At 38.8% G+C, this 22,809-nt stretch overlaps 2 long non-coding RNA genes across 2 annotated transcripts in view; both read left to right on the forward strand.

Moving 5' to 3' along the window:
- The window catches only part of LOC140718941 (uncharacterized), a 98,598-nt gene extending 85,510 nt beyond the window's left edge, over positions 1–13,088 (forward strand). The window contains exon 4 of the long non-coding RNA XR_012096833.1: positions 10,452–13,088. This is a non-coding gene — a long non-coding RNA (uncharacterized lncRNA). The remainder of the gene's footprint in view (positions 1–10,451) is intronic.
- Positions 13,089–20,541: 7,453 nt separating this feature from the next.
- The window catches only part of LOC140718748 (uncharacterized), a 244,740-nt gene continuing 242,472 nt past the window's right edge, over positions 20,542–22,809 (forward strand). Inside the window, exon 1 of the long non-coding RNA XR_012096778.1 lies at positions 20,542–20,817. This is a non-coding gene — a long non-coding RNA (uncharacterized lncRNA). The remainder of the gene's footprint in view (positions 20,818–22,809) is intronic.

A 22,809-nucleotide genomic window follows, 5' to 3' on the forward strand; every position in this document is an offset into this window, starting at 1 on the left:
AAGCCACTGTTGGTTCTTAAGGATTACAGACCTTAAATAAGTGGGAGAAAGCCAATGTAACTGTAAAGAGCCAATCAGATCTTTGAACCTGCCACACATCATTATTGTATTCTCCTTTCCAAAACTAAGTTACTTTTCTTCCATCTTTCATGCCTAACTCAGGGAAGGCCCAGAAAGAGGCTGGCAGATTCCAGAATTCCCACGCAATGTTTGGTCATGCTCCTGACATGAGTCAGGCCAAGTGAGCAGGACTGTCAGGACCTCGTCTTGTCCGTGCCAAAATGAAGCTTGCACAACTTTGGATTTCCATTGCCACGATTGGTCTGAGAGACCATGAAACCATGTTGCAAAAGCAAAAGCAACATTTTTTCAATTGTGTAACACCAGACGTTTAGGGTAATTTTAAGTTGGCGCTTTGTAATCTTTGTGCAATGCCTTCTTTAAATTCATCTAACTCCAGGTTTCATAATCAACAGAGGAGCTTTTGTTTTTGCTTTAGGTTTCACTTATTCTTCTGAGAGTTAAAGAACTCCCATGGTCTTTAGGTATTAAAGCACTCTCGTTGAACAGTTAAGATATCAGCTACCCTCATATGACCAAACCATAATATGGAATCAAAATTAAGTTCTATGTTATTATTCACAAATACCATATACACTCAGTGGCCAGTTTATTAGTGGAACCTGCTGTTGTCTTCTGCTGTTGTAGCCCATCCACTTTAAGGTTCAATGCATTGTACATTCAGAGATGCTCTTCTGCATGCCGCTGATGTAACACGTGGTTATTTGAGTTACAGTTGCCCTCCTGTCAGCTTGAACCAGTCCGGCCCTTCTCATCTTACCTCCATTGACAGTGCATTTTCACGCACAGAACTGCCACTCACTGGATCTTTTATATTTTATCTACCATTCTCTGTAAACTCTAGAAGACTGTGCCTGAGATCAACGGTTTCCAAGATACTTAAAACATCCCATCCGGTACCAACTATCATACCATGGTCAAAATCACTTAGATCACATTTCTTCCCATTCTGATGTTTGAACTGAATCTCTTGACCATGTCTGCACGTTTTTGAGTTGTTACCTCATAATTGGCTGGTTAGATATTTGCATTAGCGAGCATGTGTATCAGTGTCCCTAACAAAGTAGCCACAGAGTATGTGTTTCAATAATTTAATTGTTTCAGAAGAAATGGAGTAAGGTCGAACAGTGGAAATGGGTGCACAATTCAATCCAGCCCATTAGTTTGTTCAAGAGATTTTTGCAGACATCCTACTTTGCTCTTGGAAGAGTTGGCAGTGTCAGGGGAATTGGCTTCTTCCTATTTGACTACAGTTGGAACAGATGGTAGAGGGATTTGCAATGCTCAGGGCAGCATGGGGTGTTTTGCAGATTAAGAGGGTGTTTCTCACAGGAGTTGGGAGCCTTTGTTCTGCAGAGAACTTTCTCTCAATGTAGTTCTATGCAATAGATGGCAATAAGCTGGGGAACAAATCTCTTTCTGTACCTGATGGACAGACCTTGAACACCGTTTAGACATTGATGATTCAAATAGTCCTATCTAAGCTCTGCATTTCAAAAGCAAAGGACAGGTTGCAACTCAAATTTTCTCCTTAAAATCTTATTTACGCTTGTTACAGATTTCACAGGGACAAAATTGGAAAGATTGGAGAGTATGGTTGAGAATAAGTTTTCAATTAAACCAGGTTATAAATAGTAAACGATTGCTCCTGTTTGTGGGACTCATTAAAATTTGGCTTCAGATAAAGAGTTGGGACAGCCATTCAAAACTCTTGTTGTCAATGGAAGAGCATTTCACTTGTAGAAAGTAGTGACAAATGAGCCTTGCAATATACTGTATAATGTAAGTTGGAACCAGGAAAAATCAAAGACTGTTTTTTGTTGTTCATTGTTGTGCTGAATAGGAACAATGAATTAATGTAAATTCTAAAACCTGTCTGCTTACATTAGCTGTTGCTTCAAGCCTACCAGCCTGCCCACCATTAAAGACATAAATACAGAAAGGTGCTGGAAAAGGGCCAGTAACATCATGGAAGATCCCACTCACCCTGCTCATGGGCTGTTTGTCTCACTCCCATCTGGGAGGATGCTACATAGCATCCATGCCACGACCATCAGAATCAAAAACAGTTATTTTCTCCAAATAGTGCTGCTTTATTATTTCCTGTCAGTCACCGTATGTATAGCCTAGTGGCACTTTATGGACAATCAATCCATGTGCATGAGCTTTCTTATGGATTTATATTTTTTTTAAATTATTATTGCGTTTTTTTCCTTCGTGTTTTTTTTTGCACTGTATCAGATCCGGAGTAACAATTATTTTTTTCTCCTTCACACTTGGATACAGGAAATGACATTAAACAATCTTGAATGAACTCGGCTAACAGCTTCTAGTGATGTTTGGAAGGTATTAATTCAACAAAAATTTCAAAAGTTGCAGGATTGCTATAATTAGTGATAAACTATCTGCTGGAGGATCTCAGTGGATTGAACAGCATTTGGTTGGGGAGGGGATGGTGGAGAGAAGAATTGTACACTTTTCACATTAAGATCCTATATCAGGACCTTTTATCTTCTAGCAGATCGTCTGTTGCTCTGGATTCCAAAATCTGCAATCCTATAACTAGTTAGGCAAGTTGGTTAAGATGTGATTCTGCCTTAATTTTGCGTTCTACTGATCAATATGTACACAGCCTTTGTGAAACATCTGCACTTCTTCACAGACTGCAGGAATAACTCTGGGCAATCCTGGGAGCACTTCCAAATCCTCTGATCAATCATTAAATGCATCTTTCTTTCTTGTACTTCTGTTGGTGAGAAGGGGCATGTCATATGCACACATCATAGACAATTGGCTTCACTTTTCAGTAAATGGACTTATGAACTCTTATGAAAAGTTATGAACTTATGAAAAGTTGTCTGGAGAATGATATTTTTCAGGATATTTTTCCAATATTTTTTAAGTGGAATCATATATTGTTCAAATACTTGAACTATAAGAATGACTGAGTTTCACCCTGGTTTGGTTGGCACAATCCTATTGGTCCACCCCATTTCTTGCTTCAAACAGTTAAGCAGAGAAGATCGGAAAAGTTCATCTTATAGTTGTGGCTGGGGTAATTGTAGCTTCCAGATCACAAGTCCTTGATGCCTTGGTGCAAGCAACTTTACATTCAGAGAAAAAAAGAAAACTTGCCTTTCATAATATAAGGTTGCCCTAAAACAAACTTTTTACCCATTGAAGAACTTATGGAACAGCCATTCTTTTAATTTTGTCTGGTGAGCACCTTGTTTTCAAAGTTCAAAGTAAATTTATTATCAAAGTACATATATGTCACCATATACTTCTCTGAGATTCATTTTCTTGCGGGCATTCACAACATAAAGAAATACAATAGGATCAATGAAAAACTACACACAAGAAAAATAAAATAAAATGCCATTTACATGTTATCTGCCACTCCCATGGTATGAAGTTGTATGTAGGACACTTCTGGTAAACTGCAGTTTAATAGGTACTCAGTTTAGAGTGTATCAAAACAAAGCACTGTTCAAAAATGAGAACTTGCACTACTTCTTACAACATAAAGCTGCACCTTTGGGGTAATAGTAGTGATCATTTTTAAATGTTTCAGTGGACACGAGTTGATAACTTTAATGGTGTGATAATTTGCATGGAGTGCAATGGTTGTCAAATTCTAAACTACTGAGACATTCTCCTGTTTTACTATCACCTACTTGATTTCAAATAATATGCAGGACACACTCTATTTTGAGATCCATCAACTATGAAAATCAATCTTGAGACGTGGGCTTCTCTGCCAAGCCTGTTTTTTCATTTTCCATCCCATTTCCATTTAACAAGGTGGCTGTGGTGAGTTTCTTTGTGAGTCATTGATCTCAGGTAGATGCTTCTTTTGTCTTAGAGTCGGACTTACATGATGGTAATCTATCAATTTAGCAACTATGGTGTACGTCCAAGCTCGATTGTTCTAGGATTTGGGGAGCAACTTGATGCTATAGCACTTCCTGTATTCCTGCCTCTTTGTCCAAAGTAGTGAGAGTTGGGTGTTTGGGAGCTGCTGTCGAAGGTGTCTTACTATAGTGCAGATCTGCAGCATAACTCACTTTCCTGCACAGTGGCTGTGAAAAACTGAGATCCAACTTTGAGATTAATATACTGCATAATTATTTCTCTGTAGTTTAGTGATTGCTTAAATCATAATGCCCAACACCATCAAAGCAGGATCTTTCTGAACTTAAAATGTGATTCCATATAATCAAAAGTGTTTTATTAATCAAATGAAAATATGTGCAGGAACAACTGAGTAACAAACAACAAACGTTCATTCATCAAGTGAATGTTTGACTAAAGCAATTAAGTTCTGTTTGCAAAATGGTGGAAGTCAATGGAAGTTATGTAGGCAAAGGACTTCAATTCTACTGTTGTATTGTATGGGTCAACCTTTAATATGAAGGGAAAACGTTACAGTGAAGAAGGGATCTTGCTCCATTTTTGAATTATCCTTTAGAACAGGGATTCCCAACCTTATAACAATCACAGCACGGAAACAGGCCATTCCGGCCCTCCTAGTCCGTGCCGAACTCTTAATCTCACCTAGTCCCACCTACCCGCACTCAGCCCATAACCCTCCACTCCTTTCCTGTCCATATACCTATCCAATTTTACCTTAAATGACACAACTGAACTAGCCTCTACTACTTCTACAGGAAGCTCATTCCACACAGCTATCACTCTCTGAGTAAAGAAATACCCCCTCGTGTTTCCCTTAAACTTTTGCCCCCTAACTCTCAAATCATGTCCTCTCGTTTGAATCTCCCCTACTCTCAATGGAAACAGCCTATTCACGTCAACTCTATCTATCCCTCTCAACATTTTAAATACCTCGATCAAATCCCCCCTCAACCTTCTACGCTCCAATGAATAGAGACCTAACTTGTTCAACCTTTCTCTGTAACTTAAGTGCTGAAACCCAGGTAACATCCTAGTAAATCTTCTTTACGCCATGGCCTCCTATCATTTACCGAGAGGTCTGTGGACCCCCAGGTTACAAATAACTGCTTTAGAACATAAAACATAGACAGGCCCTTCAGCCCTCCATGTTTGCACCAACTATGATGCTAATTTAACTATTCTCATTTATCTGCCATGGCGTGTTTATGTCTATACCTTGCTTTCTCGGGTGCCTGGCTAAATGTCTCTTGAACATTGGTTTTGTATCTGCTTCCACCACCTTCTCTGGTAGCTTATTCCTGGACATACGACTCTCTGTATTAAAAAAAAACTTTCCTTGCATATCACCTTTAAAATTCCCCTATCACATCTTAAACCTTTGGTTTCCAGTATTTGACATTTTCACTCTGGGATAAAAGACTCTATCTACCTTAGCTATGGCTCTCATAATTTTACAGACCTACATCATGTCACCACTCATTTTCTGAAGCTCCAGAAAAATTCATTCCAAGTTTATCCAACCTCTCCCTTTAGCTAATAATCTTCAATCCAGGCAATATCTTGCCACACAGTTGATACAAGGTCTCGACCTAAAATATAGCCATCCCTCTGCCTTCACAGATGCTGCCTAACCTGCTGGGTTCCACACCTGCAGTATCTACAACGGGTAGTCAAAACTACCCAATGCATCACTGGCACCAGCCTACCCACCATCAAGGACATGTATACAGAAAGGTGCGGAAAAGGCCCATCGATATCATGAAGGATCTCACCCACCCTGCTCATGGACTGCTTGTCCCACTGCCATCAGGGAGGAGGTCATGTAGCACCATGCCAAGACCACCAGCTACAAAACAGTTACTTTCTCCAAGCAGAAAGGCTGATCAACATCTCCACCCATTAACCCACCTCTCCACCCCAACAATTGGTACTTTATCATTTCCTGTCAGTACGTTATGTACCGACACTGCTGTGCATAGCGTTATTTTTTGGGCATACAATCAATTTATTGCATCTTTTATTATTGTATTCTTTATCTTATTGTGTTTTTTTGTGCTGCATTGGATCTGGAGTAACAATTATTTTGTTTTCCTTTGCACTTGACCACTAGAAAAGACATTAAAAACTCTTGAAACTTGTAACTTGTGTCTTTCAAAATGCTGGTGAACAACTTCTGTACACCTCTCCAAAGCTTCCACATCCTTAATGTAGTGCGGCAGCCAGAACTGCATACTATTCTCCTAATTAAATTTTTATACTGTTGCAGCATGACCTCCCAAAATCCAACAACACACAGTTTTGGAAAAGCAATGTCTTGAATTGAACCCCATTCTGAAGTTTGAATATTATAGATCATTATAAACCAAATACATTGAAATCCATGTCATATCTCACATTGTTTAAATAAAGGAAGGTTAAAGTACTTAGTTCAGTTAGTGGGTCCTGTAACTGAGGGAGGAAGGAATTTCAGAAACTGCACATGACTATATCATTGTATTGTTAATGACTTGGATTGAAGACATTGGAATCATTGCCTTTGTGAAAAGCACACACAGTGGAGTTAAAAGAAATTGATTATGATTTTATCTTCAGGACAGGATTTGGTAAGAAACTAACAACAGCAAATTTAAACAGCAATTATTGTCTTCAGTGTGGCTAATTGTTTTGAGAAGTCTCAATGCAGAGAAGAGGGAACATACCAACTAGAAACTGAAGGAAGGTTGGGGCAAGTGCAGAATTTGGAGTTGGTTTGGTTTTGAGATGTTGACAAGATAAGAAAGAAGAACCCTAGGAAGGAGGTGGTTCCACAGCCTTCACGATTTCAGAGTCAGGTGGGAATTTTAATATGTTGGAGAAAGTAAGAATATGCAATTTTGGGAATGGCTGCAATATACTCTCAGCTGCCATTTTAATATACCTCCTGTATCTAATAAAATGGCCACTGAGTGTACGAGTGGATTTCTGCTGCTGTGGCCCATCCACTTCAATGTTCAACATGTTGCACGTTCAGAGATGATCTTCTACGCACCACAATTGTAACCTGTGATTACTTGAGTTACTGTTACCTTCCTGTCAACTTGAACCAGTCTGGCCATGCTCCTCTGATATCTCTCAATAATAAAGGGTTTTCACCTACAGAACTGCTGCTCACTAGATTTCTTTTTGTTTTTCCCACCATTGTCTGGAAAATCTAGAGACTGCAGTGCATGAAAATCCCAGGAGATCAGCAGTTACGGAGGTACTCAAACCACCCCATCTGGCACCAACCATCATTCCATAGTCAAGGTCACTTTGATCACATTTCTTCCCCATTCTGCTGTTTGTTCTGAGCAACAACTAAACCTCTTGACCATGTCTGCATGCTTTTATGCATTGAGTTGCTGCCACATGATTGACTGATCAGATATTTGTAATAATGAGCAGGTGTACAGGTTTACCTAATAAAGTGGCCACTGAGTGTATGTTCATGGCTCAAATACAAAAAAAGTATAAGGAATATATCACCCTGCTCAAAATCTAAGTATCTTTCAGCATGTGTCCTCTATCTGCATTGTTGTAGAGTATTCACACAATGAATAGGTTCATTGATAAAGCTGCAGTGAATGATCTAGCTGCTTACGCGCTGGACTAGAGGATAAAGACCTCATTAAACCACAAGACAAGATCTTTAATTAGCTCACTGCTCCCTATGCAAGTATAAATCCTAGTGGACAGCTAACATGTATTGACAGTTGTGAGTCAATCTGTTCAATGAAAATCAATCTCAATTTACTCCAACTGAGAATCCACTTTACCACAAACCGGGTTCCTAATTCATAGCAAAATAAAGGATATGAAGTCAGTGCTTCACGTTAAGTGTGATTTCATATCGGTTGAAAGACAATTTAGGTCAGAATCAGAATCAGGTTTAATATCGCCGGCATATGTAGTGAAATTTGTTAATTTTGCGGCAGCAGTACAATGGGATACATGATAAATATAGAAAAAATACCTGAATTACAGTAAGTATATATGTATATTAAATAGTTGTTAAATATATGTGTATTGCATAATTAAGTTAGATATGTCTATATTAAATAGTTAAGTTAAAATACATAGTGGAAAACAGAAATATTTTTAAAGTAGTGAGGTAATGTTCATGGGTTCAATGTCCATTTAGAAACTGGATGGCAGAAGCTGTTCCTGAATCGCTGACTGGGTGCCTTCAGGCTTCTGTACCTCCTTTCTGATGGTAACAGTGAGAAGAGGGCATGAGGGTGATGGGGTACTTAATGATGGGCACCACCTTTTTGAGTCACCACTCCTTGAAGATGTCTTGGATTCTTCTGAGGCTAGAACTCACAATGGATCAGACCACATAGAAGTATTACTATTAGACTCAAGCTAGTCTTAAATTCTATTTGCTCATCCAAAAACATTCAATGTGATAATATCCCTCCTATCTCTTGCTCGGATGAGTGGGCCACCTGAAGCGGTGCGTATTTATAGATACAGGAATAGTATTGAAGTGGATTTGGTTAACTAGACTGAGGCAGTTTAAATTAACAATTAACACCTGATTGTGTGCATCCTCAGGCTTTGACTGTATTGGTTATTTCGTTTATTTTCAGAATACCATATCTTTGGGTAAGACTTTGGTCAGACTTGTGTATGTAAATATTCTACACAGTTGAAAACGGGTTACTGCGCCTTGTGGTTTTCACTACGTCAAAATACTGCGGGGAACATTTGATTTCCTGAGAAGATCTACGTAGGAACCTGCAAGCTGCAATACTGATTTGGCTGTGGAGAGAAAGGGGAAGACTTAGACTAGAGCGAGAAGATAGATCTAAGAAACAGATCTAAGTAATCCAAGGAAGAGAAATAAACAAGTCTGGAAGGTGGATCTAATCAGACTGCCCGCATTTCAACTTTCACTCCACTTAACTGAAAATTGGAATTTGGATTAAAAATCAGTGAACGGCTACTGTTTTGGAATACTTCTGCGGTTCGAAATTTGATTGTATGTATTTGAACCGGAAGAAAAATAATCAATGCAAGAGAAAATCTAGAGATGCTGGAAATCCGAGCAACACACACAAAATGCTGGAGGAACTCAGCAAGCCAGGCAGCATCCAGGAAAAGGGTACAGGCGACGTTTCGGGCCGAAACCCTTCGGCAATACTGGCGCATTCTGCATTTTTGACATAAGCGAGAAAATAACGGACAGACTCGAATTTGAGCATCTTGAGGGATGTCTACCACATCATATTTAAAATAATTCACTTCCACTACTAATGTACGCCTCTATTGCAAAAAAAAGAGGCCTGATTGCAAAAAAAAGTTATTATGCAGAGAAACTACTTTTAATCTCTAATGGGAGAAACGCCGCTTTTTTTTTGTCACAAAGTGATGTTCCTGAAGTCTGATGTCATCGCAATATTTCAATAAAGTGTGGGATTTGCAAAGGACATTTTACGCCTTTTGTGCAAAATCTCTCGGAAGCTGACGAAAAAATAAGGAAAGCGTAAACTGTTAGAATGTGTAAAAATGGCACGGTAGAATTTAGATATCTATGTATATGTAGGAAGTGACGACAAAAATATTTATAATCAAATAATCTGAAATCTTAAAATGGAATTACTAAGAATTACAATAACGACACTCTGGATTTATATTTCTGCAATTTTAATATTGTGATTCATGAATGGAATCGCTTGTTTTTATCTCACCGTTTATTACATTTCTAGATATTAACTTGTTATTTCCTTCTTGAATCTCCCAGTAAAACTGTGGCTGTTCTCTAAAGAGAGGCAAACCTTTCAGGCATTTGTATCTGTGCCGGTAGTTTGGAGAATGGAACGCTAACCCTAATCTCTCTAATCCAATTCCTAGCACTCTCAATTACAATTTTAACTTGTTGATAACGGGGTCATAGAATACCAATCCAGTTTACTTGGCCTCTCCCTTATCACCTTAAACGCTCCATAAATTAAAACTAAAACTTGGTTCGTCTTCGAGCAAAATCAGATTTCAGAAACTCAAGTTTCTTATCAAGCGCCACATCAGGTCTCTGATGAACCTTTGTTATCATTCTGTTTCTTTTGGGTCCTTTTCATAACGCGTTTCTCAGTATTTAACTCAATGGCTAAATATTAAGAGCACAGTGTCTATACATCATACTCCTTATTTATAAACCCTAAAATAACTATCCTGGATAATGTCCATTTCAGTTGATACTAGACCGTAAGACCATAAAATAGAGGATCACAATAAGGCCATTCGGCCCGCCGAAACTACTGTGCAAAAGACTACTGTGGGGTTAGCGCCACAGTTTCATTCTCCGAAATGCGCAGACTAGAGGGCAAAAAAAAATGTATGGGAAATTATCCAATGTATTATAATATTATTGTGAAGTTAATCTAGTCGGAACTTTGAGTGCCTTTTTGAATTAACTCTTTTGTTTTATTTTACAGATTTACCATTGGAGTGCCACCCGAGCTTCCTGATCCCAGATTTAAGAAGAATCCTAATTACGCAGTTCGCATGAATGTAATGTGTGCATTACACTAGCCTGGTCTTGGATATAAGATGGAAGACTCGGAAGCCCGGAGAAAATTGGAAAATGTTGCGAGGCTTTCTTTACATTTTAGGTCTCTTGGTCGGTGAAGTGACATTTGATGGAGACCTGAAGCCGGTTATATCGGTCTCTTGACCATTGAAACTTTGTTAGGGAAGAACCTTCGTTTTTACTATGTACTGTATTGTTATTGAATCCAGTCATTTTCCTTCGCTGCTCTTCCTGCATAGGGATGAACTGAAATCAAATGTACAGTCTCGCAGAGATGTGTGTGTGTGTGTGTGTGTGGGGGGGGGGGGCTAATTTGGAAAATAGTTAGATAATACACTTTCAACAAAAGACACAGAAACAAACCGTAAGCCAAATTGCTCTAATAAGCGCCTTTTAAATAGTTAATTTTGTTTTAATATGAGAGGATCGTCTTTAACCTGTACTAAATTTGTGTGAGTGGTTAGAAATTGCGAATGGAATTTTCTTCTGGTCTTGAGCTGGATCCGGCTGTTAGTTTGTTTAATAGTTAATTTTCCCGATATAATATTTATTTCTCGAGCGCAAAGAGCGGTTCTGATACAAAGAGTGCCCAAATTTGTGTCCAACTTAACTGAGAAAACCTCCTCTCCACCCACCCCTCTTGATTTATATTTTCACCTCCGCTTAACCTGTCACGAACTAAAGCAATTTTAAAATGTGCTCTTTAGAAAATTATTTTAAAACTTTCCTTGTTATTTCAAGAGCAACTTGGTATCATTTGATTAATGTAGGTGAAATGGCTTTAAAGTAAGCATTTTAAATCAGTGACACTCCGCCATCTGTGAAATTACACGACGAAATTACAGATAATGACATTGTAAAAATATATAAACCCATTTCTTCGTTACATTAAGATACAGTAATCATCTCCTTGTTTTCTCTCTGTTAAAAATGTTCAAACATGGTTATTAGCGTAGCACCCAAAAGATCCAGTTAATTTTGGAACCACCTGGAAAGATTACAATTGAGGAAAAAATAACTGAAACTCCCTATGGAGTGAATTCACTCTCGGGTATGACGAGCGTGTGGGTGGAGGAGGAGCAAGCTTGTTTTTAAAAACTTGTTTCATATTACACGATATATCGCGTCATTTGCGTTGATGTTGGGAGGATTTCATTGAAGAGACCGTCAAATAAAGTAAGCATGGTGTTGTTCAGCAATAAAGTTATCATCACGCAGAATAGGCTGGTTGTGGGGTGGGGGGTGGTCATTCCCCCTCCCTAAGTGCTCTAACCTGCTTTCTCATACCCCCCAAAACTCACTAATCTAGAAGTGCGGATGCAGTGGATTTAAATAATTTTATGGAATATGAACACTAATGAACTCTGAGGGCACCTCCATTGGCTATACGTTGCAACCTGTATAGTTCTACTTCTATCTACATGTCGACCTTTAGCACAGCGAATAGGTTTAAAATTTGGGATCACTCTGGATTTGTGTAGCTGGGCGGTGAATAAAAATTGAGCAAGAACTAAACATTAAGCCGTTTCTAATAGACTGCTTTTGAAACCCGTGATAGTCACATTATTCTAAAGAAAGACTAGTTTACTGTCTGTGCGGAGTTTGTACCTTCTCCCCGTGACTTCCTGGGTTTCCTCCCACAGTCCAACGACGTGTCGGTTAGCAGGTTAAATGGTCATTGTAAATTATTCCGTGATTCAGGCTAGGGTTAAATTGGGGGTTGCTTGGCGGTGTGGCGCAAAGGTCCAGAAGGGCCTATTCCATATCAAATCTCAATAAAACGAATAAATAAATAAATAAATAACGTTTAAGCATCAAGAGTCTGGAGTGGAACCGTCGATTACCCATATCTACTGGTTTCTCCAACAGTTCATTTTTGCTTTCTATTGTCTCGTCTCTTTTACCTCTGTTGTTCATAATCAAACCCGGTTTTTAATACCCAAATAAAGTATAAATTAAGAGGCTACTATAATTAGGGTACTATTAGAAATGAGAATGTCTATGTAACTCCTACAATTAAGTCTGTGTGCTACTGGTGCCGAAAAATAATTTATTTTTCTCTCAATTTGTGGTTTCATGTCATACCTCCTAACTCTAAAATATACTTAATTCTTTCACGTGTTTGCAGTGGGTAAGCTACTAATTTCATGATGTAAGTAACAAAGCGGTGTGTGAACCGCTGTACGGGAATTATGATGTTAAAATAATGTGAAGATTTTCTGACGAACTGTAAGTGACATTTTATCGCGTGTGCACATTTTGCTGGAAATACTTCACACACGCTGGAAGAAGGCGGTGTTTTTTTCATGAAAGTAAGAGTATTTGAAGCTTTAATTAGAACTGTTTGCTATTTGATGTTGGTCTCGTGCTGGAACCCAACTATTCAAAGATTCATTCCGAGTTTTGATGGGTTTACTGATCAATAGTCCAAAGTTTCATCAAATTTTAAAGAACGTGTGCATATTAGATTTAATAAATACGTATATTTATCATGTTTAATATGGTTAAGTACTTGAGCGTTTTTTATAATTTCAAAATAAATTAATTCTTCTGATTAATAACTACGTTGTTTCTTCTTGTTATTTTTGAATTATTATTTATTCCAGAAATACCCTATAGGTTAGCAGGGTGGGAGAAGGGACCAGAGGAAGTTGTAAACTTGTCAGGACTGAACTTCCATCAGCCCCTGTGGCTATTAAAAGAAACCTCTTGCAATTAGCTTTGAATTCCTAATTGGGTTGCCAGTCCCGCTCAGTGAACGACCATAGTGCTTGATTGGCAAATTCGTTATCACCCCCATCAAATCGAAAATGAGAATACGTTAATATTCTGGTGGGTATAGGAAGAACGTCAAATACCTTCATTATCACGATTTCCATTATTGTTTCAATTTATTTATGTGTTTTTAGAGGACAAAATCACTAGTGGAAATATGCAAACAGAAATCTTGTCACCACACTCAGATCGTCCCATTACACACAGTATTTACTTGGACATCGAATCTTTGGAAAAGACTGATTAAGCATCAATAAAAAAATACTATTTATATTCCAATGGCGCATTTTGAAATACATCACCGATTAGCCTCGTTTCATTATTGAGAAAAGCAACTACTTTAATGTGTTAAATATTTGGATGTGCACACATCTCTTAAAGCTTCAAAAAAGATACAAGTTATGTTACTCATCTTGTATCAAAATTCATGAAAATAGATTTTAAGAAATTATTTTACAAGTTCATTGCTAATCCTGAAAAGTTTCGTCCTTCTTATCTGGAACTTAGCTCAGGAATAGTCTCTTCGGCCCATAATTTTGAGCCGAACCCAATGAACAAGTAAGCAAATAGCCAACCAATCTCTTCTGCCAACACAATGTCCATATCCCTCCCTCCATTTTCTTCACATTCACGTGCCTACCTAAACTTCTCTTAAGTCTCTAATGTTTCTACCACCTCCACAGGTAGCGCATTCCAGGCACCAACCCACCACTATATGTGTAAAAATAAGTGCCCCTCACATCTTTATATAGGAGTGATATTTACTTTCTCCATCGCCTGGTCAGAACTTGAGATTTCTCATTTCAAGCCGTTCGGACATTGCACACCCCGGCCAAAGTTTTATAACAGAACTTTTTTTTTAAAAAAAGTCAAGCTTAGTTAGATTTGTCACCTTAAAAATGGGTGCATTACTTTCGTTTGTAGATTTTTATTACAATCTCACATGATCGATGCATCTATTATTCATACTCATGTTTAGTTGAGTCTATTGTTCCTTTTACTTTGAAGACTTTATTTGCAGCTTTCTAGCCGATGTACGTCTCAACCGCATTCACCGGACAAGAGAAACCAAAAATGATATGTCATAAAATATTGTGTAAAACTTTTAAAAACATAAATTTAGATTTTATTTCGTTAAAACTTGACATATAAGTATATGTTAAGTATATGAATACTCAGTGTTGTTGCCAAGCACACAAATGCCACATTACAGTATCCCAATGTTCAGAGGTAAACGATAAGGAGAAAGTATATAAATTAATATATCTGGTTGACTCTGATCACCTGACATCGGGGGGTGGGGGGGGACAGGGTGCAGAGTCAAAGTTCTTAGATTGACTTCGCTACTACGCCTCACTAACCAGTTACAATCATTAATGGAACCGGTGAATTGTTGCTGATGTGTCCATGAAACACAGCTATCATGCTGGTAGCATTGGTCAGTCAGTTTCATAACTTCCGAGGCACAAAACCTATTAAAAGAACAATATGGAGAATAGAGTACATTCTAGTTAGGTTGTGAAGACCGCCTCAATCATGTTATTTCCATTTGGCGTTTGGACTTCTACGGTTTTACGATGCAAGTTAAACAGCTTTCAGTGGTAACTGTGGGACATAAGCTAAATTTTGGTTTCAAATTTCTTGTGATTTACTGCATATTGTATTTTCTCGAAACATTGTGTTCACCCAACTAAAATTCACAACGCAGAATCTTCACTACGGACAACGACGCAATGAGGAGCAGCCCTGAATATCTAGCCCTTGGTGCATAGTACGATAAGCGCATGGACGCCTGTTCCATAGTGTTAAACGGAAACACCCCATGGACAACTAACTTAGCCTTTCGGAACAACACGTTTCCCACAGCATAGTCATACTCAGTCTACTCTGTAAAAGACGGAGCACAGTTTGTACATCACGTACACTCACTATTGTCTTTAAGGGTCTGTTGTTGACCAGCAAAGTAGAAATTTGTGCAGTCGTATCATAGCACAAAATATAAATAACCACAACCTTTACGGGTTAAGCATTGTATATATCCCCCATGCGTTATCTGAATCGGTGATTTTCATATGTGCTCTTTATTAAAGGATGACACTTGACTTACATTTGTGCGTGGCTATAAAAATCTTTATCGTCACCATTTCAATGACAATTGCATTGACATTTGCAGCGACCCAATTTTTAAAATATCTTCTTGCAACCACCTGCTAGGAGCCCCACTATCACAGAATATGACATATTCCTCTTTTCTAACTCTGGAAGTGATAATTATTCTGTATCAGAAAACACATGGGACAAGAGAATAGGTTTGATTAGTAAAATGAACTTTAACAAAGAAGGATGATATACAGACATTTGTTTATAATCTAAAATGTGTTTCGGCATTCGGATTACAAGTACTGCTTTACGGCATCAAAGCTCCAAGGAAGACGTAGACCATGATACCACTTACTTAGTCAGTTGTTCGCAAATACTCAGCATTTGGCGGGGAGAATCTCAATAAAACTAATAGCTTTCTTAATTGGTTGACCTGATTGGGGTTAATTCTATTAATTCAGGTGGTCCTACACAAGCGAAGGAAGGAATGGTGGCCTGGTCCTGCAAACTCTGAAGTGATTTCAGGATGAAAAGTTCAACACACCAAGCTTAATACCAACGCATTTAACAGGAAGTGCATCAAATTCTAGGCATGGCCCTTAAACCTTAAAGAATTTTAGAGAAAATTGTAATTGAAGCTAAGACGAAAACTATATTAGCGACTGGGTTTCGGGGAAATACCCTCACAGCCAGTCCGGGGAAGAGTGAAAGTTTGTAATCTTCATAGACAGTTTATCCATTTGTTCATCAAATTAAACGCCTCGGATCAGAATCAATTGACTTTTCATGGAGATAATCTGCATATATAGAAATGAATAAAACATAAATTTCTATCCCAATTTTACCAGAAACCACGGGAAATGATCAAAAGCGTGGAGCAAAAGCAGCATTCGCCAACCGGATCATTGCTTAACGATAGATCCACTCTGTAAAAGTTTAATCTCTGAGCTGAAGTTGGGTCCTAAACCGAAGGTGACCATGAAGCTGGCATTTAAAACGCTTCGATTGAAATCGGCATGAAACGCTGCCTCATCAAGAAACGATGATGTGCCAAAATACTTGAGTCAAAGCAAGCTTGATCTTACAAATAACAACTCTGTTCGGTCGATACAATTGACCGTGAAATTATAAATTTATTTTGAAATTATTTTGCCATACCTTTACCTTGTTCGCAAACTAACCAAAGGAAGCAGTTATATCTAGCTACTAAATTACATTGCTTATTCCTTCTTGTTAGTAATTGGGTGGAATTGGCTATAGGAGTGTGTACAAGTAATATGTAAGTAGATATTATTGTCATTTACAACCCTTTGAGTACATACAAATATATAATTGTGTTTAGATACCTAAGTATGTATATAGCATTGATTGAGTCATTTTAATGATCATATTCGAATATCTGAAGATATAGATGTTCGTGAACAGGGTTATGATGTAAAAGAGCGTAAGGTTTTGAAATATTATTGGTTTCTCGCCAAATGTCATAGATGCACAGTTATTTAATCACAGCCTCCTTCACGGGTTCTGATGCAGCAAATGCCAGCAAGCAGAATGGTGAAGCAACCCAAACAAAGCAAGTTATTGCTGTGTGAAGTTCTTTGTAATGCACCGCCATTTACCGCACGTGCAATTCGAGGTTCAGTTAACTAAGTTTCTTTCTGGAGGTTAAGGTCAGAGATTTGATTGAGTTAAATTGAACTGAGAAATAGGTGGTTGTGGTTGTTGTGGCGGTGGGGAGGGAATGAATCGCAAGTATTGCCATTGGAAATGGAATACTTCCACATTTAATTTTTCGTTAATGAGTTTACTGCGCGAAATGTAGAAATAGCATGGATGATAAAAAAAGATCGAGATTTAGAAATAAAAGCAGCATAGTCTGCGTAAAACTAAGACGGATCTTTCAGCCAAATGCAAAATACTACAATTGCTGATGATTGGAAGTAAAAACAGAACTGACCTGAAACGTTAACTGTATCTCTCTCTCTCAATTGATGCTGCTTGATCTGCTGAGTATTTCTACCACCTACTGTTTTTACGATAGTTTCAGTATCAGCGCTGAACATCAAGAGCAAAATAATTTTGCTCAATTTTGTTGTTTTATCTTGATAAGTATGAACAAGTGGATGAATTGCATCACTTTTGTTAAGGAGGGAAGAGTTTGCATTGTCCAGATTTCCGGCCCTCGCCACTGGTGACCGAACTATACCCCCATAACGTCCACGTCTCACACTTTCACATTTGGCCCTCTGACCGAATTTCTGCTTAGTAGCCATGCTATCGCTGTATGGCTCACTCAAATTTGACAATTATACGTTAAGTACCATAAGACACGTTTCCGTCTTTAGGGAGCAATATAGTTACAAACAAACAGTCTTTCGACCTCCCCGAAGCCCTTTCGCCATTCAGTTACACATGCATCTTATCTTGGTCCACCTGACTTGTCAAGGTGTTACATGAAGCTAAAGAACATTGAGAATGCAAATAGTGCTTACACTTTATCTAGACACTGGAGAAAGTTTTACTCTTTATCTAGACACTGGGTAGATGTTATGGTGGGTACTTTTGAGCACCTCTACAAGGAATTATGGCTACGACCAATGACTCTACAAAGTGTTATGGTTACCAGCGATGACCACATCTACACGGAGCATGGCCACTGGAAAGCAGTATCCATCATCAAGGACTTCGATCATCCAGACCATGTTTATTTCTCTCTGCTGCCCTCAGGAAGGAGGTACAAGTCAGGTCCCACACCACCAGGTTCAAGAACAATTATTCCCCTCCAGCCATTAGGGTCTTGAACTAGCGTGGATAACTTCATTCATCTCAACACTGAACTGACTCCACAACTTTTAGACTCTCTTTCAAGGACTCTGCAACGCATGTCTTAATAATATTTTTTACTTATGATTACTATTTATTTTTTTCTCAGCTCAAGCTGCTAAACCTGAGGTACGGGCATAGCCAAGCATGCTGATTTGTCAATTGCTGGGAGCTTTTGGACTATTCTAGTGGTGTTTAATATTTACATAGGTATTACTGTGTAGCCCTAAATGTTTAATGCTATGGTCTAGTGCCTTTGGCATGACACTAAATGCAGATATTACTATCGGGACAATGTATACCGTGTTCGTGTTCCAAAGTCATTTAACTTCCTCTTTTAATTCAGCATATTTCTTCTTTTTATTATTATTAGTTTCTTTTGTATGTGCACGACTTGTCTTCTTTTGCACGTTGGTTGTTTCTCAGTCCATGTGTGTAGTTCTTCGCTGATTTTATTATGCTTCTTTGTTCTCCTGTGAATGCCTGCAAGAAAATGGAAATCAGTGTAATATGGTGACACATAGGTACTTAGATAATAAATATACTTTGAAGTTTGAACTTTGATCCTCCAGAGCAGGCATCAAGATCTATTTCTTTATAGATGATCAACAGCTGGAAACTGTTTCTTAGAAAATGAAGCTGAACTAAAGACTAAATCCACTTAGCCTCGTTGACAAAAGAGTTTTACCAAGTAGAAATTGGGGCTGAAGGGCCGTCACCGTTCAAATTCTTGCGATCAAATTTCATTGCGTTGGATTAACCAGGAATGAAAGTAATTTCAGAGTAACTTTTTAAATTATTTTAATACTTACTTGTTCCGTCCACTCCAGATGATGCATTTCGCTTGCTAATGCTGAATGCATCTCAGGGCCGGCAAATTTAAATATTAGACAGACATGCGCTTATTGTGGGGGGAAATGGAAATCGGTCTTTTTCCGCCTGAATTTTCTTTGAGGACTTGGAGGCTGGAAAGTTTTTCCAAGTAATGCACTTGGGGCTTTTGAAAAACAACAAGAAACAGCAGACTACAAAGACCTTTTTATTTAAATTTGTTTTGAATTTAGCGGATTTGCATGAAAACTGCATGAAATGACCTCATCGGCAGCTGCCATTAGCTGTTTAATTAACTATCGAATGGCAGAAGGAGACAGAAGACGTGCTTGGAATCCTATTAGAGCTTCTTTCACACACTCACATACAAACACACAGAGAAAGAGTGTGTCTGAGAGAAAGGCAGCATCGACTAGTTACCCATGCGAGTGTGCAGACTCTCAATGAACATACGCACCTAGAGAAAGTTACCACCCTACTTTAAGACTCAGACACTTCACAAAACATCTGAACTTTTGTGCTGAAACTCCAAAACTTTCAAGGATTATTTTTCTCCGCGAGAACATTTATTAAAGATTTTAAGTAACTTCATATATCAGAACTACTCTCATCATTAGGCGAAGCAGGTGGTCACTTATATTAAAAAGTAACTTTACGCCAGTGCTCAGACAAAAGTTGTCTTCTCCTCGAAGATCTTTACCACTTGAGTTGGTCACGCCTGTTAAGTCTCGACAATTATTTGAATAAAGGTTATTTGGTGTCAGTTAGTGAGGATTAAGGGTGTGGTCTTCTTCCAGTATCTTTTAAAATGTATGTAACTATGTTCACTAAACCTGAATTGGCTTGAACGTCGCAGCTTAATATGTCAATAATAACAAATACTATTTATTGGAGACACTGGAAACTCCTGAAGGAAACCACTCGGGCCATCGTGACTATACCGACTCTTTAAAGGCATCTCTGCAATATTAAATCTCAAATATTGCCCGCGTGGTTAAGTATGTGATCGATTTCAGCTGCAAATTTCACTTTGGCCAAATTATTCCAGAATTATCATATCTGTGTACATTTTGTGTTTTCCCGGCTGTTTTCTTACGCGACCTGGTTATCTAACCGCAAATTAAATCAGCTGTATACAATAGTTTATGCATTTCGTTCTTTTTTGTGTAGTTAGTCCGTGATGGAAAGAAATCTGTTCACACTCAATAATATTTCGACCTGAATGCTTCAGAACAGCAGGTGCGTGTTGAAGAGAGTCCGTTGTTCTAAGGTGCATTCTTTTTAGATAGAATTGTGGCGAATTTGAAGCCGAATGGACAGCCAAGTTCAAGTGCAAGTTCATGGGTTTATTGAGAGCTCAGTTCGCCCCCGTCTCGGGCCTTTTGTCCGCCCCAACAATTGCTCTTTATTCCTACCCTGTACTTGGAACTGCCTGGGAGCCTGTGCATCAAACTTAAACAGCACTGTTGTGGTTTTGAGACTCAAATTATCCTCTTGTCGAAATTTCTGCCATAATCATACGCGCACTCTCGTTTCAGCCTGATTGGCACCGAGTCACGAGGAAAAGACGCAACACATGGTAGCAACACAGTGCCGGGATGTTTACTTTGAAAATTAACCGTGGTGTTGGGGGTGGGGGAGTTTGTTAACTTTTCAGTATCAGTGCAAACTCGAAGTCTCTAAACTTTGAACAACTTTGACAATGGGATGAAAGCGAACCAAAGAGAGATGTTGAAGATAAGGTAAGGAATGTGTGCCTGTGCGTGTGCTAGGGCTACTTACATTTTTTTGAAGGTGTGGGGGTGGGTTTTGTGTGTGTGTGTGTGTTGGGGTCAGAGGCGTTACTGCTGTTGTGGGTACTGAGAAGTCGATCTCGAAGTGCCTGTGTTGTGGAATGTTAGTGCTCGCTGGTATTTGAGAGAGAAGGAAAGGCATGCCCGATTTTTGCATAAATCAGAGGTCATTGGCGGTTGCTATCTGGGTAGTGACACCGTTTGACCCGGTACGAACCTCCAGAGCTAGGACTATTAGCCGGTTCCACAATGAGGTTCCCTCTGACACAATGCCTAAGCTGAATTACTAACCGTCCAGAGAAATGTCACCTCAGCCAGCCGTCCCCTCATTTCGAACATTGTCTTTTTTAAGCAGTGTCATTGCTGAATCGAACAATAATCCGTTTAATCGATTATTATTAACTCTACAGGGTTTTTCAAATGGACACGGGGCAAGATTCATCAGCATAAATCGCAGTGTACAGTGCCGGGAAGGGGATGACTCTTAAACTTATTTAAATCAACTTTAATATCTTTCATTGACCAGAGATTTAAAGCAAGAATAACAATTTTGAAATGGTTGCAATTTCTCTATTTATTTCTAGATTACTAGTCAGTTGCCCTAAACTGAAAGCGCTCATTGAATTATTATAAGTCTAATACTTACTGATGAAAAACAAAATGAATAGAAAGCTATTATAAGTAACCTGGAAGATGCATGATCTAACATTTCTCACGATCAATTTGGTAGCACCTACACTAAATTTATTTAGACGTTTAGTAATAAAGAAAACGATAAGATTGGTTTACTCTCGGAGACAGCAGGTCATCGTTGAGCTGTGCTCCGTTGTCATGGTTTTAAATATTTTATCTTTAAATTGAAAATAATGATTTGAAAATTTACATTGCAACTGTACTGATCAGCTAGTAATTTAATACCAAAGGCGGAGCTACCATTTGAATTTCGGCATTCACTCGGTCAACAGATCAATTAGTTATATAGCAATGGACGGAGATTAAATTCGGCCTAGGGGTCCTACAGAGCTCGTGTTTTTTAAAAAGGTCACGGTTACTGAATGGAGTTATCCTACCAACAGCTTTACATGTCAGGGATGTTAGATGGCTTAGTTGTCCGGAAATAGGCTGAAAGCCTTGGGTTTATTTTGTGTTCATTTATGGTGTGTCCTATACAACAGAGGTCAGCCCGCCCCACATTCTGGCCATAAGGTGGCTCGCGGGCCAAATCTGAGGTTGGCCTATTGCAGTTGCCTAGACAGAGAGAGAGGGAGAGAGAGAGAGAGAGAGAGAACGACTTAGATGGAAGAACTTTTGCGCTTACAACTGTTCAGGCTTCAGAACGGGATATTTCAATTCGCAACATTAAGGCCTGAAATTAATTGCTAATTGACTAAAGGCAGATGAGTTCAATTCATCTTACGCGAGTTATTTGGACCGTAGCACACTTACAACATATTGATATTGCAACTTGTCTTTATTTTTTGTGTTGTTTTATGCATAAGGGAATTGGAGAGTCGCAGCAATGCGACCTGCTGGGCGAGGAACAGTGTCTGTGTTGTGTATGAATGGAGTGGAGGGGGAGAAAGAATCAAAGCTAGCCGGGCTGTGAACTAGCAATGAATTCCCAACTACAACCGTCATAGACGAGGAAAAGACTAAAAACGCCTCGAAGCCCCATGCGTCCACAAATAATTCGACGAATGACAGCGCTTCCTGTGCAGTACCCTTTCCACCATTGACTGGGCAGTGATTCTATCGGATTGGTTGAATCAGATCTGATCCACTAATTTCTGAATACGGCTCTCGATGCTGCTTAACGTCAGACAGCAGGAATGCGATGCCGTGTTGCATTTGGGATGTCTTCGGCCCCTAAGGAAAGCGGGAAGGGGTGATTATTTTATAGGTTGCCACTTTTGTATAGCAGTGGAGTTTTCAACCCTAAGC

Source organism: Hemitrygon akajei, chromosome 30 (genome assembly GCF_048418815.1).
Source record: "Hemitrygon akajei chromosome 30, sHemAka1.3, whole genome shotgun sequence".
In the NCBI taxonomy this organism is placed as follows: domain Eukaryota; kingdom Metazoa; phylum Chordata; class Chondrichthyes; order Myliobatiformes; family Dasyatidae; genus Hemitrygon; species Hemitrygon akajei.